Raw genomic sequence first — 12,890 nt, forward strand, 5'->3', positions numbered from 1 at the left:
TTATTACCGAAGCCACCCGAAGCTCCAATACCAAAGAGAATTTGAAATAGACGTGGATTGTCAAAGAAAACTTTGTAGCCACAGTAAATTGACTGCCATCTTTCGACACATAATTAAAACTTTTAGAACGCCATTTGACTTTGATCCTTATCCTTTCACTGATACGTGTTTACATTTTTAAATAACAAAATATTTTTGGCAACCGTATTAACTATGTTCTAAAAACCTGTCCATTCTTTCAAAATTGGTTGTACCCACTGCACCTTAATAACATCCACCTTTAGATTAATAGGTTTTAGAAGTTTAATTAGTTTATTAATTAAGATTTGATTTAATAAAATTTGCTTTACAATATATCTTAATTCAAAGTAGTTTGAATTACTCCAACTACTTTATTAATTTATTCTCAGTGCTTTAAAAAAGTATTAGCTTTATTCTGCTTTCATTTACTAGACGGTTAATAAAAGTATTTGTACAGTACCTACATGTCTTTTTACTATTTTTTTTTTATTAAATTAAGTAGCAAGCAGAATTAATACAAGCAGTTGTAAAAAGAGGCCACATAACAAACAAAATAAAGATATCTACTAAGAACCAAACGTTTCTCAAATATAAATCGAATGAATATCTCGCCAACTTTCTTAAGTTAAAGTACAAAGTCGAAAAGATAAAGTCTCACCTCTGTTCCAAAAGAGCGACCTGAGGCAGATGTAACAACTTCATAAACTTTTTAAAGATCGTTACGGGGAAAGCCTAAAACGGTTTTACTTCTAATAATTTTTTGCCGTCATCATATTTTCAACGAAGCGCCTAAGGGACTGAAATAAAAACGTTTGAGCTTTGGTTGTGGATTGGGGGAATTTGTCTTATTAAACACAATGGTTAGGTCCGTGGGCAAAGCGAGCGAGGTGGGTATAGCTTTGGCAGGCTAACGGTAGTTCTAACCTGCGAACCAAGTTACAAAAACCAGGCTATAAAGCCTATCGGGGTTCGAACCCCGGCTCGTACCAATGAGTTCTTCGGAACTTGTACAAAACATCATTTAGCCGTTATCAGCGAGTGTGTAATGTTAAACATTACATTATAATTATAAAAATACTATCATACATTTGCCATAACGCCATTTCATATACAGGTTGTAGAGTTAGTCACCTGCAATAATTTACGGGTTTAATAAATAGGTCATACTGAGCAACTTTTACTATGGGACCAACCCCGAAATCGCTAAAAAATATATTTTTAAATACTTCGTTGAAGGCAAACAAGCATACGGCTCGCCTGACGGTAAGCAGTTTCTCCAGAGGAGTTACATGCACGTTGCCGACCCTAACACACCGCACCCTCGTTGAGCTCTCTCATAAAAATATCATACAAATTTAGTCTCCTATACGAGTAGAAACATCAAGGTCAGACAGCCAAAATGAATGAAACAACCACTTTTTGGTGCCATAGTAAAAGTTGCTCAATATGACCTAAATATTCACCCCGTAAATTATTTCTGGTGACTAAAGAAACAGCCTGTATAATTCTTTCTTATAATGTAATTATTATTACTCGTATACGTTTATTATGTTACTTATATTATGTTTTAATCTTAACTGTAATTTATATAATGCATATTTTAATATAATTTCTAACTAGTATAAATACATATTGTATAATGGCTATTGTTATTTTATATTTTCATATAACGTTATACTTTATACAATCAAAAACATTATTTTTAGGCGGGGTCGCAGTTCTAACCTAACCTAACCCACTTTTTGCTAGATATTTGTTTGTGTGGGGTCACAGTTTTAACCTAACCGAACCCACATTCCTCGGTGCTATTTATTTTTTGAGTACTTCATATAATTATGTAATGTCACTATAGTTATAACAAATATGTTTTATTGTAATAATTATTGCAGTGTATATTAGAGGAAGTGTAAATATACCCTATAACCATTATACCAAGAATAACGTTTTGTACATATTGCCTTGTATTACGCTATTCAAAATGACGATATTTCAAACTATATTACACGAAAAGTATTTATATGTATAAAATGTAGTGCAACCGTGATAAGCAGCTTATTCGTATTAACAAGTGCCTGTTATAATTCTTGGCCTGCATAAATGAGCTACGGCAAAAATGCAGGGCACTAGGATGATGACGATACCTACGTGGCCATGTACGTGCATGGGCAAAAGTTTACCTATTCTACATTGGATTTAAATCTGGACACTATTAAGTTTATTTATATTGCTATTTCTACCTAGATAGACATACGTACATACATACGTAATGCCGTAAACCGTAGCAAGTTAGATCGGGTTGCGAAAATTGCTTCTGTAATGCGAGCGCAGCAGGGATTAGGATATACGTTTACCATGTGATATTCTGGAGTTACCTAAATAGGACATTCCCTTTAGATATATTTTATTTATAAATAACGTTTTTGTTTGATTAAACGTCACTTTTGACACTGAAATATCCGATCCACATCGTATCTAGACCTAATATTTGACGTAGATTAAAATTCGAATCGGGTCAATAGTTATAAAATGACTGGACTGTTTATTCTCCATTTCTATAACATTCTTAATGACCCAAGGTCCGTAGACTTTTGTCTAAACAGGGTAATATTATTTAAACCCTCACCTGCTCTAATTGGTACTCGAAGTAAAAGTGTTGGGCGCGCTAATTTATATTATTAATGTGTCGGTGGGGTACAATTTTCCGGGCCAGTTTGCCCAGTAATTGCTATCGCCGAGACGAGCCGAGCCCAAAACTTCGTTGGCGCGCTGCCAACGCTGCAATCCACAGGTGATGGGATGAATTCGTTGCTAGAACGGCATAAATTGAAGAATCTGAAGAAACTTGCGCTGAATATGCTAACAGTAAATTTACAATTCAATTTTCGCTTCATGTTCTAGTTAGTAAGGTAACCATGTTCCGACTTGTAGTTACTCATTGTTCTTAGCTAGAAATGTGCGGTCACGTGCCTGTGTAATAAAACTAAGATATAGATCCAAATAGTCTAATTTACATGCGAGTCTTTAGACACTGCCATGATTTTTCATTATAAAATTACAGTTCGTTAGGTTTTACACATTAGGACACTTATCTATTCTAGAAACCTTTTACAAAGATATAATGACAGAAGTGATCACCGACAAGTTTGAAAGAAACTGCAAACATTTTTGAAGCCCACATTATTACGAGTAGCATTAAGATGTTTATGGACTCTGTCCGAAATAAAAGATTTTTTTTTATTAAAAAATAATTACGCTACCAGAATTCTGAATATATTAACATTCAAAAATAATGATCAAAAATCTTACGATATCACTTAGTAAATATCAAGTGAAAACCGGCCTCATTGTCCTACACGTATTAATCACCCTGGTTGACTCATCAGAAGCGTGAAAGGACCAGATTAGTACGCAGAATGGCTGTGCGATTCGCTAATGATCATTAGTACCGATGCCTAATGAATATGCGTGTCAGGAACTGTAGAATGGATCGTGAGCCCAGTTTTATGATACTGACCTGTAAGTACTTACTTTTATACAGCGAACGAAAAAAACATAGAAGACTAATCTCAAACAAAATATCAGCGTAAAAGTGGCCCCACTATTAAAACACGCAGTACTCATAACGGACCAATTGCAACTCGTCGATGTTGACATCTTGTTTTCAACGACGAAACTGCGTTTGACCATGATTAGTCAATTTAAACCACCCAAACTACGATTGGTGTATTATAAAATAAGGCGCTGTGATTGGCTGTAGCATTGACACTTGAAAATACATGACAATGGAAACCAACTCCACGTAGACGGTTTCATGCGATATAGAACGTTTTAAATGCTATATTTTGTATGATAATTTGTTATTTTATTTTAAAGAGTAAATATATACAGGGTGATTCATGAGACGTGAGCAGGACTAAGCCTACACAATCAGTAAATGTTAATGAACCGTTCATCATCATATTTAAGTAAAACAATCTCGCTTTATTTCTGTTATTTAACTTTTTTGGAAGGACAAATTTGATAATCTACAATCATGGACACCCTACAACACTTAATTAAGAAAGATAAAACCTCTTTAACCGTTATGACAGCAGTTTGATTATGAAGAAAACAAAATGTCACACTTGAGTGAGATACGATTTTTCAAAAGTAACCAGACTCCGATGACATTCAATTTGTCACTTGTTATGGATAAAACAAATAGGGTGACCATACATGGCGTAAATAAATTATAACATTTTTTTTTAACAGTAAAAAATAAAAGAACGTTAATCTCACAAATACTGGTACGAAACAGTTGCTTATAACTTACTGAATGCTCAAGCTTGATCCTGCTCACGTCTCCTGAATCACCCTGTATAGGCTTATTATTTGTTCGTTTGTCGCACGTGTTTAAAGGGAATTAAGCCTCCGAACCAATTAATACATTGTATCGTTCATGCAGAAATTCGTATTGAACACGTCGTCGTAGGAACAGTTTGTATGGGAATGGGAAAATATCATTATTGTTTTTACTAAGTATTTTCTTTGTGGGGCCTACTCCACATCAAAGTACGCAAACAAAACAGAGTCACAAAACCTTTTTCGGGTGGACCCACTCACGACAGCCGACAACATGGCGGCGCGCGGGCTGGCAACCGTTGCTGGACCGTCGGTAACGCGTGCGCCGCGCCGCCCGGCGCCCGCGTCTGTCATTAGTGTTACTTACGTCACGGAATCGATCGCTCGCACATCGTCAACGCCAGTTAAATCCTATCCGCGTACTTGACTAGTAGCTTATCGTGATACTAACCTATGGATTCACGGACTAATATAAATGGTATGGTGCATGAACCTAACTAGTGTTTCGGTGAACTGTATGTGCCTGTGCTAACCGCTTGTGTTTAATACCTACTAACTTAAATAATAATAACTTTTTAACTGTATTTCGAACATTACATATTGTTTATTAAGTGCGTGCATTATTATTTACGATCCACGTAGGTTTAACACCCACACTTGCATTCTTTCCATATTTTTTCACCATTCAAACATTACATATTGTTTATTAAGTGCGTGCATTATTATTTACGATCCACGTAGGTTTAACACCCACACTTGCATTCTTTCCATATTTTTTCACCATTCAAACCGTCCCTGGACCTAGAAATATTGCAATACCAAAATTAGCCAAATCGGTCCAGCCTTCCGCGAATTTAACGAAAAGTTATAAATAGCAGCGAGATCTTTACTTTACTTAGTGAAAATGTACCTACACATAAAAAAGCGCCACCTACAACGACGATTCGTATTTACTATCACGAATTTAAATTGTCAAAATAACAACCTGAACAAATTTAAAATGAAAGTTTCTTAATATCAACGATTGTTTAAAATGCATAACATCATCCCCATATAAAGCCTGTTGTGATCAAGAGAAATCAAAATAATATGATCCTAGCTAAACTATACGTGAAAAGTAATCCCATATTGTTTCCAGTGTTTGTTGGAACTACTAGCACATCATTTATCCGCACAATAAGGCATATTTCTTTTATTAAAGATATAATTTTAATACTTCTTGCTACGACTGTGACAACGGGCCGCCATTTGCGAACTAAATAGCTCCGCGGCACAAAGTTGACGCCCCGCCCGCTTCGGCACAATATGTGTGGGGTCATTTTGCAAAGCTTCATCTATGTTTATTATCAATCGCTGTTTTTATACAATACCTATATTTTTATTTTTATTTAATCATTTATTTCAAGTAACTTTAGACTCATAAATATGTTAGTATGCACTTAAAGCTATGTTAATGTGTACAAACTTATCACTAAATAATTACTAAGACAGCTATGTTTATAGAAGCACCTACTTAGTGGTTAGACATAATAGGTACTTCTAGAAACATGCATATCATCACAATGCCTCCAATGTATAAACCATAAAGTATATAAGTGTGCCTTTGTACTGCCTATCCTGTTCCTGTGCCATATTTGTGTTTTGTGTTTTGTACAATAAAGAGTTTATATATACATGCAAACCCAATAAATCGATTACTCGAAGAAAGATTAAGGTGTATGAATGAAGGTATGATTTTTGCTGTCACGCGCCCTATGACTCCATGGATTTTAGCGTAGGTATCTATATATACCATTCATGTTTCGGCTGTGGACGTGACAGACATATTAATGCGATCAGTCAAGCTTTCATCGTAATTCGCATAACTTCAATTTAATGGCTTTCCAACGACTGTTCTCGTATTTCAGTGGTGCTCTCGAATCGAGATGCATTCATATCGCGACATTATTTGACTATGAATCTGGAATACCTAGACATTGAGAGCCTTAAAATGTTATTGGTCCACTCGCATTTGACGACCTGCAATGTCGGAGTGGAGCACTCGGTATATTGGTTAGGTTAGTAGCCTATACTTACGAGATGTGCACCGTCATCTGTGGCATTTTGGGGACATTCTCTATCGTTAATATTGACCCTCGTTATCGTCAGGCATTAAATCTGTTCAGTATTGGAGATTCTAGCCTGGTGTCCTTGTTTATCAGTTATGCTCAACATCATCATCGCCTATATATCTGAAAATTACAATGTCATAACATAATGGACGAAGAATTTACCTTTAACATTTTACCACAAAGTATGGAATTGAAACTTACGCGAATGATGATCCCTATAACGGTTCCTTAAAATCAGTTTTGGAAAGACTTCATTTAAAAAATAGTTGAAGGAATAGATTTTTACCGTATTTTAATAACTTAATTGTTACATTGTTAAATAAAAAAAAAGAGTACCAAAAAAAATTAAAAACTTATTACATTAACAGTTACTCCATACGAAAAAGGAACTGTCATTGGGATCATAATTCACCGCGTCAGATATAGAGAGATGACTACACATACTTGTATACCAATAATAAACATTCTGAACCCAAACAAAGCAGCGGGTGACCGGGAAAACTATACAATGCGAAAAGTCGTTTTTAGTTCTGCATACAAATATTAAACAACTATCTGAAAGACTTGCCCTCAGACAGAATTCAAGATCAAACATTAGGCTTAGCACTGCCTAGGTACTTAAATGAGATAAAATCGTTGTTTCCTCAGACATTTCACCCTTGTAGTAAGCTGCTGTCTTCAAAAATCCTACAATTTTACTGCCAATATATTTTCGTCGGCAAGTTGTTTGTTTCTCGAGTTGGCTTGCCGCCAGTGAGCTCGCACTGGTAAAGAAATTCAAGCTAGCACTACAAAGTTAATTTAATATCGCGTCATTCCTTGAGCAGTTCCCCAAGAGAATTCTACCAAGTTTTAAGTCACTGGGGATTCCCTTACATATATAATTTAATTGTGATTTAATTCTGTACAGCGACTACAGCGAGTTGCAAAAATAAATACAACTTAAGGAAAAATAAATGCAACTGTCCTAGATATTTGTATACATATACGGAGTTTATATCAAAACTTATAAGTTATAAAATACATACTTGTTACTTCTAAATATAATTATAGATTAAGGGCTATTCTTATGTTTTTAGAAGTTAATGAATTAAGGATAATCTATAAAGCTGTAGAAAAAAGGAAAACGATAATGGTGTAATTTATATCCCTTATCCGTAACAAATCGTTTGTTGAATTGTTCATAGCAATAAAAACCATCATCAGAAGATAACGGTGCAAAGAGAAATGGATTCAATAGAGGAAAAGACTGGAAACAAAAGATAAAAGGACCCATTCCCGACAATTCGCGAGTTAGAAAACGTAATCACTGTAAAAATACAGGACATATTATATATTGGGTAACTACTGAAAGGAAAAAAGGTAAGTATTTTTAAGTATATATATATAGTCCTCCTCGCCGTATCCGACGACGGCGACTCCTTCAACTGTTTTTATTCGGAAACAATGAAATTTTAAGTAACGTCATGTTTACATACATTCAGGATATCGAGCGATTACGATACAAAAATATCAATTGACGTTTTCCTCCCAATGTTGATAGGTCATTACCGCATTTCGGAACTCAGTCCCATGTCACACTACCTGATTTTGCTTTGACAGGCAGCTAAACGGATGTATCCACATCCGAATGAACTGAAAAGGCTCCCGACGAGCGACTAACGAACTGAAAATGTCGACAGCCTCCCACATTTGTGTTTACATTGGACGTGTGCAAATAGGTAATCGTATACGTGTATTTATGTTATTTTGCTTATAATTAACGCAGCGTTCCACATCGTGTAGCTTAACGTAGCTTTGTTTAATAACGTTTTAAGATGCAATACAAATAAACGAATACTAATACAAATTTAATACCTACATTTACCTATTTTGCGTTGCACTCTTAGCAGGTGATCGTGTGTTCATATTTTTTTGCGGTAACGCGCTTTAGGATTTTCCGCAATTCCCATCTGGCAACAGCTCTCCGGGTGGACTTAGGTATTAACAGGGCCGTCTTCAGCTGCTTTAATTTAATCCGTCCATCTCATGGGAGATCTTCCGCGCGCTCGGTTTCCGCCAACTTTGCCCTGTATCACAAGACGCTTTATTGCCTAGTTTTCTCTATGTGAGACGTACCCAAGGAAGCTATTCGAGCTTACACCATAAATGCTGCTTTATGTCGAGTTATTGAAGTATGGAGTCGTTTGTTCGGATTTAATCAAGTCCAAGATACTGAACTTACTCCAAGCATTCTCCTCCAGCGCTTCTATCCTTTTCTTTTCGCTCTCTCTTATGGTCCACGTCACCACACCATACAGGCAACATATATGCAACACTAACAGTAAGTTTACCCAGTTCAAATAAATCTCATTATCATACGAGTACATACTGCTGGGCACACGACTTATATAGATTTCTTCGCAAATTTCCTTTACGATATTTTCCTTAACCTGAAAGCCAGGGGTAAATATCACTCATGATATTCGGTAAATTTGTTTAAAAAAAAACTCATTTCTACCTACAACCAACGAACAACGAATCTCAGCTTGATTTTCGGGTGAAAAGCGACAAGAAAGTCGAGAAAATGTCGGTTGATTGGTGTACTTATGTCTAGCGAGTAACGAACCGAAAATGTCGCCGCAATCGACACGTTCGTATTATTATTATTTCGTGTGTAAAATGTATCGAAAACTGTACATACCAAATATCTAGGTAGCAGTATACAAATAGCTTTATCGCTATCCTATTTACTTGACATTTCTGCCAAGAATTTGGCAGACAACTCTGCTCCTATTGAGCAGCCCAGTATGAGCTTGGAATTGGTTCCAGTCATAACCAATGATTTAAACTAGCTGTTAAGACAAAAGATTCTGTCTCTGGCAATTTAGTTTTAAATAAATATAATGAAAAATACTGTAAACATGGAAAGTATATCCACCTGATGCATCAAAACATTCAATGTATTAGAGGAAAAGATTTACAGATTGAACTTTTTATGAACGATTTTTATGTTGATATTTTATGTATTACTGAACATTGGTTAACAAATAATGAATTAATGCCTCAATTTAATAATCATCAGGTGGGAAGTTCGTTCACCAGAATTAGTTCCATACATGGTGGGTCGTTAATTATATTAAATAATCAGTTAAAATTTAAGGAACGTAAGGATATTGTATCCATGTCTGTTGAACGGACTATAGAACTAAGTGCAGTAGAATTGGAGCAATTTATTGTTGTCTGTGTGTATAGGCCGCCATTAAGTAATTTTGAAATATTTGAAAGTGTAATGGATTCTGTACTACTTAAAATATCATCTTCTAGTAAGAAATTATTTATATGCGGCGACTTTAATGTAAATATTTTGGAAAATTCAACAATGTCTTGTAGATTGTTGAATCTATTCAAATCTGGTAATCTCAACCACATGTTTATGGAGCCTACTAGAGTGACTGCTACTAGTGCAACCTGTATAGATAATATTTTCACTGATATTGTTCCTATTACTAAAAAAGTTATCAGTAATTTAGAATCAGACCACTTAGGTCAATTAATGGTATTTGAGACATTAAGGAAAAATACTTTGAGAAAACAAATAACTTTTGTACCAGTAACCTCGGACCGCGTAGAAAGAATGAAGCAAAGTCTAGTTCAGGCGCTACCCTTTTTGTCTTCCGATATGGGTCCAAATAGTATGTATAATTCATTCTTTCACACTTTTATGGATCATTATAATGCGATATTTACTTCAAAATCGGTCGTAGTTAGTGGTGCATCAGTTTTTAGTGAGTGGGCTACTGCGGACTTACATCAACGAAGACGTGCACTGTATGCCTTGTATGAGGAACGGCGGTTTAACACGAGTGATGAATTTAAAGAACATGTCAAGCAATATTCGAAAAAGTTTAAAATAGATTGTCATATAGCTAAGCGAAATTATCTAAGTCAAAGAATAAAAAATAGTACCAACATTATTAAAGCAACCTGGAAAGTAATCAATGTGGAGACTGGTCGCTCGAAACACAGAGTGAATGATTTTAAACTAAATATTGATAACAAAATTATAGATTCCAATTTAGAAGTAGCTACAGAATTTGAAATTTTTTTCACTGACGTACCAGTTTTCACAACTAAGGATTTAAATTCATCACCCTCATCTGCTGTTACTCTATTAAAAGATAACGCTCCAGAGTGTTGTGGAGATTTTCATTTTGAACGTGTTTGTACCTCCGATGTAATAAAGGCGTTTAATTCGGTTAATGTCAAAAAAACGAATGACCTCTGGGGAGTCTCTGTCCATGCTGTCAAATCCTTAGTAGAAATTATAGCGCCTGACTTAGTAATTATATTTAACAACAGTGTTGATTGCGGCGAGTTTCCTGATTTAATGAAACATAGTAAAATAACTCCTTTATTTAAATCGGGTAGCAACTCTGACCCCACTAACTTTAGACCGATATCTGTGCTACCAACGTTCAGTAAGATTTTTGAAAAATTAATTCTTTCTCAATTAGTACGACATTTTAACGTCAATAATTTAATGCATAATAAGCAGTTTGGTTTTACACGGGGTCGCTCGACAACCGATGCTGGTGTTGAGCTAATTAAGCATATCTTCGATGCCTGGGAGGAGTCACGAGATGCTATAGGTATCTTCTGTGATTTGTCTAAGGCCTTCGACTGCGTTTGTCATGAAACATTAATCAGGAAACTACACTATTATGGAGTTAGAGGAGCGGCACTGGATTTACTTAAGTCCTACTTAAATGGTAGAATACAAAGGGTCGATGTGAATGGACAGCGATCACCGGGGTCATTGGTCTCTATGGGTGTACCACAGGGGTCAATATTGGGACCTTTCCTGTTCCTTATCTACATAAATGACTTGCCATTCCTTGTAAAGACCCACCATGATATAGTATTGTTTGCAGACGACACTTCACTTATTTTCAAAGTCAAACGACAGCAACAAGCTTACAATGATGTAAACGATGCTATTTCAAAAGTAGTAAATTGGTTCAATGTTAATAATTTATTGTTAAATGAGAATAAGACTAAATGTATTAAGTTTGTCACTAGTAATGTAAGGCATGTACAAACAAGTGTCATTGTGAAGGATGAGGAATTGGAATTAGTTGATAGTACAGTTTTTCTTGGTATAACTTTAGATTCTAAACTCCAGTGGGGTCCCCATATTGCTACTCTTTCGAATAGACTGAGTTCTGCAGCTTTTGCAGTAAGCAAAATCCGTCAGTTAACTGATGTCAAAACAGCTCGATTAGTATATTTTAGTTACTTCCATAGCATTATGTCATATGGTATTTTACTGTGGGGTGGTGCTTCAGAGATAAATACCATTTTTGTTCTGCAGAAGAGGGCTATTCGAGCAATATATAAAATGAACCATAGAGACTCACTGAGAGATAAATTTAAGGAAATTGACATCATGACAGTGCACTGTCAATACATTTATGAGAATATTCTGTATGTGCATAAAAATATTGCCGATTTTAAGAAAAATTGTGACATTCATAATATTAATACTAGAAATAAACATAAGCTCGCCGTGCCCTTCACTCGGCTCCATAAAATTAAAAAATCATTCATGGGTAATTGTGTGAGATTTTATAATAAACTTCCAAACCATATTACTGAGTTACCAATTAATAAATTTAAGAATCATGTAAAGCGTAAATTTATTTCTAAAGCTTATTATACCACACAAGACTACATGAATGATAAAACAACGTGGGATTAATTGTGATTCGAAATGATTAATTATTTATTATATTTGAATAATGATGATGAAATGGATATTCCAATGCATGTATTTCCTTTGTTGTTTTTATTATATTTGTTTGACATTTAGAATTTATTCTAGAAACAATCTAGACTAGTATTTTTTATACATTTTTTTTTTGTATGACTGTATTTTGTGAAAGTTTTAGTATTAAATTTGATCTATGAATTATATTCATTAGTATTATATATGGAATAATATTTACAACATCAATAAATTGCTCTGATAATTAGATTAAGATAATTATATGTAATACTGTCTTACTATTCATAAGTGCTTGTTGCTAGGCCTACATGAATAAAGTATATTTGAATTGAATTGAATTGTAGCTGTAAATTCTACTTTGTAAGCGGAACTGGATATATATAATACAGAGACAATAACATATAATAACAAAAATGTCAAAACTGAAAACATACTATAGGGTGTTTTTCTAGCCACCTGCAATAATTTACGGAGTGAATATGTACATACTGAGCAACTTTTACTATGGGACCAATACCGAGATCGCGAAAATAAATTGACTCTCCCATACAAAATATCAACATCAGACCAGCCAAAATGTGTGAAACACAATATTTTTTCGCGTTTTCCGGCTATATGCTATAGCTACGACTTCGTCCTATAATGTGTCG

General features: G+C 34.9%; 1 long non-coding RNA gene across 1 annotated transcript; it reads right to left on the reverse strand.

Annotated features, from left to right (window-relative positions):
• Positions 1-3,009: 3,009 nt before the first annotated feature.
• LOC133521999 (uncharacterized) lies at positions 3,010-9,104 on the reverse strand. The gene is made up of 2 exons (XR_009799974.1): positions 6,439-9,104; positions 3,010-3,535 (listed from the first exon to the last, which is right to left on the reverse strand). It is a non-coding gene; the product is annotated as an uncharacterized LOC133521999 (long non-coding RNA).
• Between the last annotated feature and the right edge of the window lie 3,786 nt (positions 9,105-12,890).

Source organism: Cydia pomonella, chromosome 10, assembly GCF_033807575.1.
Source record: "Cydia pomonella isolate Wapato2018A chromosome 10, ilCydPomo1, whole genome shotgun sequence".
NCBI lineage: Eukaryota > Metazoa > Arthropoda > Insecta > Lepidoptera > Tortricidae > Cydia > Cydia pomonella.